This window comes from Notamacropus eugenii, chromosome 4, assembly GCF_028372415.1.
Source record: "Notamacropus eugenii isolate mMacEug1 chromosome 4, mMacEug1.pri_v2, whole genome shotgun sequence".
Classification (NCBI taxonomy): domain Eukaryota; kingdom Metazoa; phylum Chordata; class Mammalia; order Diprotodontia; family Macropodidae; genus Notamacropus; species Notamacropus eugenii.
Genome location: NC_092875.1, coordinates 61,486,865 through 61,499,453, shown reverse-complemented (window position 1 = coordinate 61,499,453; position 12,589 = coordinate 61,486,865).

Sequence of the window (12,589 nt, the reverse complement as noted above, 5' to 3'; positions counted from 1 at the left end):
TACGGGTAGGGAATGACATTCTCCTGAGGATAGGGAGAAGGTAGTCTTACTTCCTGTGGTGATTAGCCAGCCCATGTAGTCACACGGCACAACTAAGGGCCGGCTACTGCCCTTTTCCTGGGCCTCCTTCCCTCCTCCTTACACACACATACACACACACACACGCATCCACACACACGGACATGCATGCACACACGTGCACACATACACGCTTTCCCCTTTCCTGATATAACTGGTCAAATTGTTCCCTGTTATCATTGTCCCACCTTACCCCCCATCTGCCCAGTGAGAAAAGTTCTACTTTCAAGTCTAGTCTGGACAATACTCTTCATCCACTAGCTTTTTCTTGTGTGGATAGTCAGTCTGAACTCTTTTGATATTCTCATTCATTCAGGAGGATCTGTAATATTCTAAGGCAACCAGTAGACAGAGCCTGGGTCACAGTCAGAAAGGGCTGAGTTTAAATTTAGCCTCAGACTCTTACTAGCTATGTGTGACCTTAAGCAAGTCACTTAATCTCTATTTGCCTCAGTTTCTTCAGCTGTAAAATGGGGATAATAATAGCACCTACTTCCCAGGATTTTTGTGAGGATCAAATGAGATAATATTTATAAAGCATATCGCACATGAATTATACAGCACATAATTATATAGTAAACACTATGTAGATATTAGTTATTATCTACAGGGAATCCCACTTCCTTTTGGATCTCGGCTTCAACGTCCTTCTTAGAGTGCAGCACATAGACTGGGAGCAATGCTCGATTGCTTTTAGTGTCCCTAAACTTCTCCCTGGCCCATTGAAAAAACACCTATAGTCTTCTGGTGATAATTATATGAGTGTAAGTCATGGAATATCACATGGGAAAAAGTTGGTGGTCCCCCAAAAGGCAAGGTAAGGTGAGCAAAAGGTACAGTGGGCACAGGTCATTTATATTACATGACCAATGGAGAGACAGCATGATGGGTGTCATCAGAAAAATGTATGACTAGAAAAAAAAGCTGGCACTCTATGTACCAATGGTGAGGCATGGCCAGCCAAGACATAATGAGGGAGGTCCATGGCACACTGGGTGGACTGCCTGTGGACACTGAGTGAACGTTGAAAGCAATGCCTGCAGAATACACATACAGAAGGACATGGATAGGGGTCCCACAGACTGGGAAGACATGAGTGGGTTGCAATCTGCACCAATGGAGGGCATAGCCACATAGATGAGATCATAAGTATAAAAGTCTAGGCCTTGGGCGCCTGCCTATTCTTTCAATGACTATTCTCAATTTGGTCTCAAAAAATCTAGCCTCACTGTCAGACTATGAAGCTTCCCTCTTCTCTATCATGAATTCTAAGACTGAGTGGTCATTTCCTACCAAGGTTCTACTCATTCCCCCTTTGTCAACTAATTCCTCCTTTTTTGGTATGTCTGTTAAAAAAATAATTAGACTCATAATAGAACTCCCCCTCTTTGCCTTTTCCACCTTGTGAAAAATGTAGGGGAGGGTGCATGTTTATCTTGGGAACTATATCCCCCACATGCCTGTACAGCAGGTGATGATGTTCCCCAATAAGGCTTCTGATTGGATTCAGTCATTTTCAGTATACCTAGTGGGAGGCTAGGAGTTAATTCCCTAGAAGGAGATGGGATGAGGAAGATTTGAATAGCACTCTGGAAGAGAGGACCAAATAGAAATGGAACTGGAAAGGGACTCCAAAGTTATGACCAAGTCTGGCTGATCTGAATGACAGGCCAGGAAGTGCCCCCATATGGACCCTCCCTGTTGTGGGTCTGGTACTGGGAGCTGCAGTTCTCATCCCAAGGAGCTACTTTTGCAGCTGGGACTTTGTTTCCCAGACCTGATTTGAAGAAGCAAACCTTGAGCTCCTGGCTCCAAGCGCTGGTCTAGGGGCTAACATCCCTTGCTCATCCCCTAGGTTTCTGGGGCTGGCTGATACAACAGTTCCAGGAACACAGACTCAGAAACCTTTGGGGTTTGTTTGTTTTTCTCTTTTGCTCACTCCCAGAGCCATGCTGATAAGGCAGCATGGGCAGTAGGTCCAAGAGGCCTCTCAGCCTACATTCCCTGGAAGTTTAGAAGGCTTAGAGCTGGGGAAGTAGAAGGTGAGAATATTCATTGCTGGATTATTTCTTGGGGCATACCATTCATTCTCTTTGAACTAAACATACTTTTGCATTACCATGACATTACATAACCATAATAATAACCAACTACTTATATGAGCACCCCTTAAGGTTAGCAAAGTCCTTTACATGTTAGTTGATAAACTTTGATTAAGTGTCTACTGTGTGCCAGGGATTGGTCCAGGGGCTAGAAATACAAAGAAAGGCAAAAGCCAGTCCTACCCTTAAGGAGCTCAATGTCTAATGGAGGAGAGAAAATGCAGACAACTATATACTAACAAGCTATGTACGGGATAAATTGGAAATAACCAGTGGAGGGAGGCACTAGCATTAAGAGAGATTAGGGAAAGTTTCTTGAAAAAGGTGGGATTTAGCTGATACTTGAAGGAGGCAGGAAAGCCAGGAGGTAGAGATAGGGAGCAGGCATGGGGTACAAGCCTAGGAGCTATTATTATCCCCATTTTTACAGAATTTTTACAGAATGAAGAAACTGAGGCAAACTGTGGTAAAGTGACTTGCCCAAGGTCACACAACCAATAAACTCAGGTCTTCCTGATTCCAAGTCCAACACTCTATCCGCTGTGTTACCTAGTTGCTCCACATTAATTCTGGCCGGTGGGGGTCAGAGAGGGAAATGTGGGCTCTTGAGTAGTGGGTAAAAAAATTATGAAACTAAAAACTCTAAGAACCTGAGCACAGCACTGGAGTCCAATATTTGAAATTATCATTAAGGCAAGTGATAATTTTATCAGTTGCTCCAGCAGAGAGAAAGGTCTAGCAGATGTCTAGTTACATAGCTGAAATCTAAAAACAATGTCTTTATTAGATGGTTTTTTTGATATGGGAATTCATTGTTTTGTATTGAGTCCTCCCTTATGGTCTGCTGTGTACATGGCAACATTTTTCTTTCTTTTTTCATTTTGTGTGTGTGTTAAATAAAAAAAAAATTGCCCAAAAGTGGAGTTTAAAAAAAAGAAAAAGAACCTAGGGAAGGAGGCAGCTAGACAGTATAGTGGTTAGAGCACCAGCCCTAAAGTCAGAAGAACATGAATTCAAATTCAGCCTCTGACTCTTACTAGCTGTGACTCTGGGCAAGTCACTTAACCCCAATTGTCTCAAAAAAAAAAAAAAAGAAAGAAAGAAAAGTAGATAGGGAGGGAATCTAGTGATAAATTTTAGAAAAATTTCCATCAAAAAATGGTTAAAATAAATGTCATATAGCTCATGGCTTCCCATCCTCTGGTCTCATATGGACTGGGTCCAAGTCTGGGGGCTGATCTCCAAAAGATCGTCATCTCTTTGACGTCTTCTGCCCCTCCCCCTCAGAGATTACTCTGGGGAATCTCCAAATATTATTGGTGTCTAAGTTTCACAAATATGGGAAACAGGGTCCTCAACTCCACTAACTTCCCCTACTCCTTCTGTGGTTAGCCTCTGGTAGCCAAGCACAACAAGTCAAATGCTTCTTTCCAGTATTTGAAGAACCCTGTTGTGGCCCTCCAGTCCTTCATGGCATGATATCAAGGCCCTTTGTTTGCCCTGGCACTTGCCAGTCAGTCAGCTAGTCAGTCAATAAACATTTTATTCAGTACCCAGGTGCCAGGCACTGTGTTAAGGGCTGGGAATATAAAAGAGCACACAGTCCAATAGTTAAGACTATGTATTGTGTTTGTACAACAGCAAGCCATATGCAAGTTAAAACAGAGAGAATCTTAGATTAAGGCAAGTTTTCTAGCTTCTCAAAACTGAACACAGTGGTCCAGATAAGGTCTGATGGAGGGCGCAGTACAATGGGATTGTCACTAAACTATTCCTGCAAGCTCTGCCCTGCCAAGACTCAAGATTAATTTTCTTGGCTGCCACATCACACTTCTGACATTGGCCTTGGAGTCCACTAAAACCCCCAGATCTTTATCAGACAAACTACTGCCGAATTATGTTTCCCCTTTCTTGTGCTTAGAGGTAGCTAGGTGACTCAGTGGGTAGTATGCTGGACCTGGAATCAGCAGAACCCGAGTTTAAATTTGGCCTTGGACACTTATTAGCTGTATGATCCTAGGCAAGTCGTCAGTCTCAGTTTCCTCATTTGTAAAATGGGGATAAGAGTGGCATCTACCTCCCACTGTAGTTATAAGGATAAAACAAGACATCTAGAAAGCACTTTACAAACCTTAACATATTATATTCTTGTGAAGTAGACTTTTTGAATTCAAGTGTAAGACTTTCCACTTTTCCCTACTGAATTTCATCAAACCCAGTGCTCAAGCCTGTCATTAACCCTTTTTTTGGATCTTAACCATCATGCAGGATGTGAAAAAAAATTATTGAGAATGCCCACATGTCTAAAGAAAAATAGGGTAAAGGATATTCACTCCTAACTTCTTTGAATCTTTTCCATGGACCCTGGAAAACTGGAGGAAGAAGAACTAAAAAGAGCGAGATTCTGAGACCGTCTACTGTGAATGAGATTTCCTCCCTGTGACAGAGGGAATGCCAGAAGTGGGACCATCCCAAGGTTGCAATAAACTTCCCCGCTACAAGGGTGTCTTCCAACAGGATAAGAGACGCTATCTGAGCTATGCACTCCCTTTTCCTCTCTTCCTCTCATTCAGTGCAGTCATGAGGCAAGCAGCATTAGGGGTCATGAGATGAAACACCAGGGCTGATCTGGATGGTCGACAGGAGATGCCACACTCAGCATTACCCAGAACCACTTGGGCAATGAACTGGGGGAAGATGTCATCTTATCCAATTTCCTTTTATCTATGAGTCTCAAGCAGACAAGTGAATGGTGCTCATCTCATTCCTCTGTAGGAGGAATGTGCACTGTCAGAATTTTTTCTTCCCTTCACACCGATGATTGGGGAGTAAGTGGATATGGACGGATAAGTTTATATTTAATGTGGCATTTTCCTTCGTTGTTTTTAAAGCTATGGGATCGTGTATGGAATGTCCATATGAATGGGGCTGACAGAAAAGACCTAGAGACTAAAATATCTCATAGGGTCAGAGTAGTTAGCCAATAAGCATGTATTAAGGACCTACTGTGTGCCAGGTTGTGCTAAGCACTAGGGATACAAATAATGGCAAAAGTCAGTCCATATCCTTAAGGAGGAGTTAGTTTAGTGAATCAAATAAATACACAATAAATTTTATAGTTTCTATTATCAATATTTTATTCCCTCGAGTAGATTTGGATTTGGTCAACAAGAGGTTAAAGGGAGAAAAATCTTCCAAAATGGAATAGCAGAGTGGAGAAAAGCAGCCCTACCCTGGTGAGGAGAGCATTTGCAGGCTTGAGCACCCTCTAGTGCCCCAGGGTGACACTGATTGTTAAAGGGGACTAGTCCATGGCAAATATAAATGAATGACTAAAAAAACTACTGTAGAGCAATATATGTAACTCTGATATTGCCCTTTGAGCTAATTTGTACTCCTTGGGTAAATTATTACCTATGTGACAGCACACCTTGCCAATACTCCAAAGTAAATGCCAATCCTGGTAAGTGTCTGGTGTTCCTGTTGTAGCCCATGCTTCAGAACTAAGGCTTTGGATGCTCATTGACTGGATTCAGTCTTGGGAACATCACTTTCAAAGTTCTCTTTAGCTCATATTATACTTGGAAACATCAGAACATAGCTTGTGTCTAGATCTATATGGAAAAGGTAAATGTACATCTTTAGTTCCCTTACAAGTACCCAGGTTAACAATACACTGAACACAGGACAGTCTTTGTTTTGCCCAATCCCATAAAGAATCAGAACAACTCTTCTCCCATCTCTTATAGGCCTCAACATATCTCAGGTACTATTCTAGAGTTGAAACTCATCCAAAAGGGAAAAGCTCTTGGTGGTACTAAATATTTAGTTTCTTTTCCCTCCCTATAGACCCATAGCACTGTCCTAAGGTTGAGGTGTGTGTGTTCGTCCTTCGTTGCCGAAGAAGACTATGCCATCAGAGAAATGATGACATGACTTGCACTTGACTTTGTTTTTTGAGTGAGGGAAGGCTCACTCAAGATTGAGGTATCCTAAAGGGGAAAGACCTGTTCTCAAAAAAAGAGCCAAGTCCCTTTTCCAGGATCTGTATCACTAGTGGAAGACAAGGTCTTGGTTTGTGCTGTCATAGTTTGGCTCTTTCCCTTCCTACTCAGCAGTGAGGTGGGGGTGGGGGCTGGGTTCCAAAGCTGTAGCTTTGGACCTGGGACTAAATCCTGCCTTTGTCACTTACTACCTTATGACCTTGGGTAAATCATATCACCTTAATGAGTCTCAGTTTCTTCATTGGTAAAATGAGGGGACTGGACTACTTGGCCCCTACGGTCCCTCCCAGTTCTACAAAGCCTTCTTGGCTTCAGTTACTGTTTCCCAGAGACTGTGGATGTTCAGCATCTCCTCCTCTTCCCTCCAGGAGGCTTTGTTCAGGAATTCCTTCTCTTATCTAGGAATTCCTCATCTAATCTAGGGAGCCCACTGCCATTTCTGTGATCTTGTATTTCTTTCTCTTCCAAGGGCATGTGATTCCCAGGAGGGGCCCTACAAAAACACAAGCTTCTCCTTCAGAAAACAAAATCTGAGTCTCATAATTCAGAATCTTCTCATTTCTGAATCTCCATCTTTGTAGTTCCCCTTTTTTAAAGGTCAAAATCAAGTGTGTGGCTTTACGTAAGAATGATCTGCCATGACTCATGTTCTAAATGCAGGACTAAGAAGGGTTTTCCCACCTTGTATAGGGTGACATTTTCAGTGCCAGAAAAAAAGACTTCATCCATCACTGTAATTGGGACTTTTAGGTTTTATGTAGCAATAATAATAATTATTAAAGTTTGCAAAAGGATTTACATGTGCTTATATGCATGAGTCTCACAGTGAGGTATATGGTATTATTATCACCATTTTACAGATGAGGAAATTGACACTGAAGGAGGGGTTAAGTGACTCACCCAGGGTGGCACAACTAGCTTTGGAGGCAAGATTTGAATTCAGGTCTTCCTTGCTCTAATACTCTATCCACATTACCACCTGGCTACCACATTCTGTCTACCAGGTGTTATTTAGTCCCTTAAGAATCACTAGGGGTTGTCAGGTCTGACAAACCTTGGGAGAATCCTCATCAGAGCCAGATCCACATGTCACCCTGGTTTGGACTCTGGCCCTGAGTCAGAGGGGCTGTGGAGATATTGCTGCTTTCCCGGCATTCCATAAGATGGTGAAGTCATGAATTGTGTGAATGTTTCTTCCATTGTTTGCGTAAAGTTCTTGGAGTAAGATCCCCAGAGAAGCAAGAGAAAGAGACAGAATGGTGTGTAGGTGTGTCCTTCATCCTGCAAACGCAGGAGGAGAAGCACAGACTTTGGAGGCATGTAACTGTAGGCAGCTACTTGGCACAGTGGATAGAGTGCCAGGCTTGTAGTCATGGATACTCAAGTTCAGACTCATGAAGACTCATTAAGGTGAAGTGATTTACCCAAGGTCATGAGGTGGTAAGTGACAAAGGTAGGATTTAGACCCAGGTCCTCTGAATTTGAATTCAGACATTACCTAGCTGTATGACTCTAGGCAAGTCACTGAACACTATTTGCCTCAGTTTCCTCACCTGTAAAATGAGCTGGAGGAGACAAACGGCTCCAGTATCTTTGCCAAGAAAACCCCTGAAAGGGGCCACAAAGAGTCAGACATGACTGAAAACAACCAAACAATAACAATGAAGGGTGGCTGCCCCCTCTATAGCTGTGGAAGGAGGAATTTGCTATAAAGGCATCAGACGTCATCTTACCCAGTCCAGTCCACCAGGCTCAATGCTCACTGGTCATAGTCATTCTTATGGAATGTTAACTCAGGCAGTCTGTTATGGCAGCAGTACAAGGGTGGCCTTCTATCCCCTAGATCGAAAATTCCTTCTTTTTCCAGGGTCTCTCTGCCAGAACTCTCCCTGAATAATCTGGTTAGAAGCTGTTAAACAGTTCATGACCTTGGTGGCTAACTGAATGCTGGGAATGCACCTGACACTCAATGGGTTAAGCTGACCATGGCTAGATTCAGAAGTAGGGTTACACGGGGCCTGAGGGAGGTCGGGCTGACCCAACACCACTCCCCATATCTTCTTCCTCCGGCCAGTAATGGATGATCCCTGGCCTCAGGCCACCTGTGGAGTTCTTTCCTCTGCAAATGGTCCAGTCCCAGCCTCTCCTGGAGGAATTTCACCCCTATTACTCAGCTGCAACCTCCTGCTGTAGGTGAGAATTCCCCTCCATCACTTCACTTTTTTAACTTTGTTTTCTCCTTAGAGCATTTCTTCACTTTCCTGAAGGAGCATTTCCCCCTCCCAGATAATTCGAAAGTTACTGATATGTCTCTTCATCTCCTTCATTGTCTCCCAGAGACCAAGATGGCAACCAACTTATGTTCTGCTCATGTCTAGTTGTGATTTGGGGCTGGAAGCAACAAAAATATAGCTCACTTCCAACAGGTCGCTGGAAAATTCTCCAATTTGAACTCTGTCCAAACGGCTATAAAACTGTACATATCCTTTGATCCAACAGTGCCACTATTGAATCTGTATCCCAAACAGATCTTAACAAAAATAAAAGGACCCACATGTACAAAAATATTTATAGCAGCTCTTTTTGTAGCGGCAAAATAATTGGAAATTGAGGGGATGCCCATCAGTTGGGGAATGGCTGAACAAGTTGTGTTATATGAATGTAATGGAATACTGTTGTGCTATAAGAAATGATGAGCAAGCAGACTTTAGAAAAATCTCGAAAGATTTAGATGAACTGACGCTGAGTGAAGTGAACAGAACCAGGAGAACATTGTGCACAGTAATAGCAACATGGTTTGATGCTCAACTATGATAGATTTAGCTCTTCTCAGCAATAGAATGAGCCAAGACAGTTCCAAAAGACTTATGATGGAAAATGGAAAAAGAACCATGGCATCTGAATGCAGATTGAGGCATACTATTTTCACTTTGTTTTTTGTTTTTCATGATTTTTCCCTTTTATTCTGATTCTTCTTTCATAGTATAACTAATGTGGAAATATGTTTAACATGGTTGCACATGTACACCCTAAATCAGATTGCTAGCCATCTTGGGGAGGGGAGTAAGAAGGGAGAGAAAATCTGGAAATCAAAATCTTATAAAAATGAATGTTGAAAACTATTTTTGCATGTAATTGGGAAAAATGAAATAAAATTCTCCAATGTGCATAAAGCTAGATCCTAATTCCACGGTCTTTTTGTTTGCTCTTATTGGCATCATTCACATGGTTAACTTGTATGGCGAATGGCGGGTTGCTTGTCTGGGAGCTCAGGCCCTGAGGTTTCTGGCACAGCTCGTAGAATGCTGGGCTGAGTTGAGTCAGGAACCCCCGGGTTTGGATTCTGATGCTTGTGAGCCACAAGTGACATTGGGCAAGACATTTCATATCATAGAATCCTGGGAAAGCACCAACATCTCCACAGCCCCTCTGACTCAGGACCAGAGTCCAACACATGGCAACATGTGTGTCTGACTCTAATGAGGGAATTCCCAAGACTCATCGGTTAACTTAGCTGTAAAATGGGATTAAAAATACCTCTAATAACTCCTTCACAAGACTGTGGTGAAGTCCTGTCTGTAAAGTGCTTGACTTTAAAAACAAATTTGAAAGTGCCATCCACCTTCATTTGATTGGACCTGTGGTTTCATCCATTTAGGGGATTCCTGGTGCAGAACATCTCTCTATACAGATTGGTACCTGCTCTGAAATTTAGAGTTTCAGGGAGTTTGCCTAGGACAGTGACTTGGCCAGGGTCACACAGCTAGTAGGTGTCAGAGACAGGTCCTCTCTCTATCAATGACACCACACTGACTTTCATACTGCCCTATACAATTCAGTTAGTCCCGACTCAAATCCCACCTTCTACAGGAAGCCTTTCCCAGAACCTCTTAATTCTAGTTCCTTCCCTCAGTTAATTATTTCCCATTTATCCCGTATAGAACTTGCTTTGTATATGTTTGTTTGCATGTTCTCACCTCCTCCCCTTCCCCATTAGATTGCAAGTTCCAGGGCAGGGACTGTCTTCTGCTTCTTTTTGTATCCCCAGAATTTAGCACAATGCTGGGTACATAGTAGGTTACCCCACCATTCTTGGGAGCAGGGACATGTACATAGGGCAAACATATAAGCTTAGGGATATGGTGTTCTCCTGTCTTTTCTAGGGGTAGGAGCAGGGTTGTGAGAGCTGATTGCTAAATTTTAGTGTTAGCATTTATACTTTGAAAATAGGCAAACACTGAAATCAGAGTTTGAGTCATTATTTCATTGCTTATCTAGAGCCAGGGGTGAAGAATATGTGGCCTTCTAGGTCCTTGAGTGCAGCCTTTTGATTGAGTCTGAGTTTTACAGGAGACTCAAGAAAGTGATGGATAAAATGTCTTGTTCAGTCATGTCTGACTCTTTGTGACCCCATTCTTGGCTGAGATACCAGAGTGGTTTGCCATTTTCTTCTCCGGTTCATTTTACAAATGAAGAAACTGAGGTAAATAGGATTTAAGTGACCTGCCCAGGGTCACAAAGCTAGTAAGTGTTTGAGGCTGGATTTGAACCAAGGTCCAGAGCTCTATCAATGGTACCACCTCACTGCCTCAGACAAAATGTTAGTAATGCAGATGCAATGTTTATATATTAAATATATTATATTAAATAAATTAAATTAAATATATATTAAATATATTTCCTCCACCCTCACTCCCTGCTCAAGCGGGTTGACCAGACCACTCCTTGATAGGAGATGTTGTCCACCCACTTACCTCTAGATAACTGTTAGCTAGTGAGTTCCTGCCATGCTCTAATGCAAAGACAGGCAGAGAGAAGCCAAGAGGAGCAGGAAATCAACTAATTAGATTTATTTCCTTGCTACTGGTCTGTTAATAGTTCCGTTATGCCTTGACCGCTTGGCTATCTGTCTCCACTAGAGGGCAAAACATTATGCAGATAGGTATAATATAAGGGAAAATAATCAACAAACATTTATTAAGAGCTTACGTTAGGTTCTGGAAATACAAAAGAAAAAAAATGAAACAGTTCCTTCTCTGAAGGAGGGGGCCATCGAGCGAGATTCTAAGTGGCAGAGGTGACCAAGGAGGGCATTCCTGGCAGGGGGCCAGACTGTGTGCAAAGGCATAGAGATTAGAAGTGGAGTGTCCAGTGTGAGGAACAACACAAAAGCCAGTTGGACAGGATGGTGGCAAGCATGAAGGAGAATGATGTACAATAAAGTTGCAGAAGCAGGTAGGAGTCGCATTAAAAAGGGTTTCAAAAGCTGGGCAAAAGAATTTGTGTTTAGCCCTAAAAGTAATAGGGAGTCATTAGAGCTTTTTGAGTCATTTAGGTGGCACCGTAATGCATAGAGTCCTTGGAGCCATCTTCATGAATTCAAATTTGGCCTCAGACACTTACTAGCTGTGTGACCCTGCGTAAGTCTTTTGACCTTGTTTGCCTCAGTTTCCTCATCTGTAGAATGAGCTGGAGAAAGAAATGGCAAATCACTCCAGTATCTTTGCCAAGAAAACCCCGAGCTGGGTCATAAAGAGTAAGACATGACTGAAATGACTGAACAATGATGGAGAGTATTTATTGGGTAGAGAAGCAACATGGCCTGATCTAGTAAAAAGAGAAGACATAAAGTATTTTAGGAACATTGAGCCTCCCTTCCCCTCACTGAGTGCTTATATCCCACACAGTCACCATGCCCCTCTCTAAGTACCCATCCCTCCATGACCTTCATTGTCTCAATGAGTCACAATTTCTCCCCCAAGTTCTTCCTTTCCTCAGTGACACCCTTCTTTCATTAAGCTCCTATCTCCCACATTCAATCCCCATCTCTCACTCCCAGTTCCTATGTTCTTCATTGGGTAATTATCCCCTTTACTGAGCCCTGATCACACTCACTGATCCTCCCATCTCCTTACTAAGTCGCTTCTCTATGCCTCCACCATCCTCTGGAGCTCTCATCCTCTCACTAAGCCCCCATTCTCTCACTGAGCCGTTTACTGATCCTCCATCTTCTCAAGGATCTCCATCCTCTGTGTTGAGATGTTCTTGCCCTTGCTGAGACTTCATCCACTCACTGACTCCATCCCCTATTTATCCCGACATTTTTTATTCCATCACTGAACTCCCACTTTCCTCCCTGAGCTACCATCTTTATTACTTAGATATGACCAACCTCATTGAACCCAATCAACTATCAAATTGATCTTCCTGAAGTTTGGCTAAGTCTGAGCATAGCATTTCCTCTAGTGACCCTCTGTAGTCTCCAAGATCCAATAGAAAAACATGCTGTTTGATTTTCAAAGCCCTTCACAACTTTGCCCCTTCCTGCCTTTCCAGGCTTCTCACACCTCACTCCTCTTGATCCTGTGACACTGGTCTCCTTGCTGTTCCTCATTCACAATGACA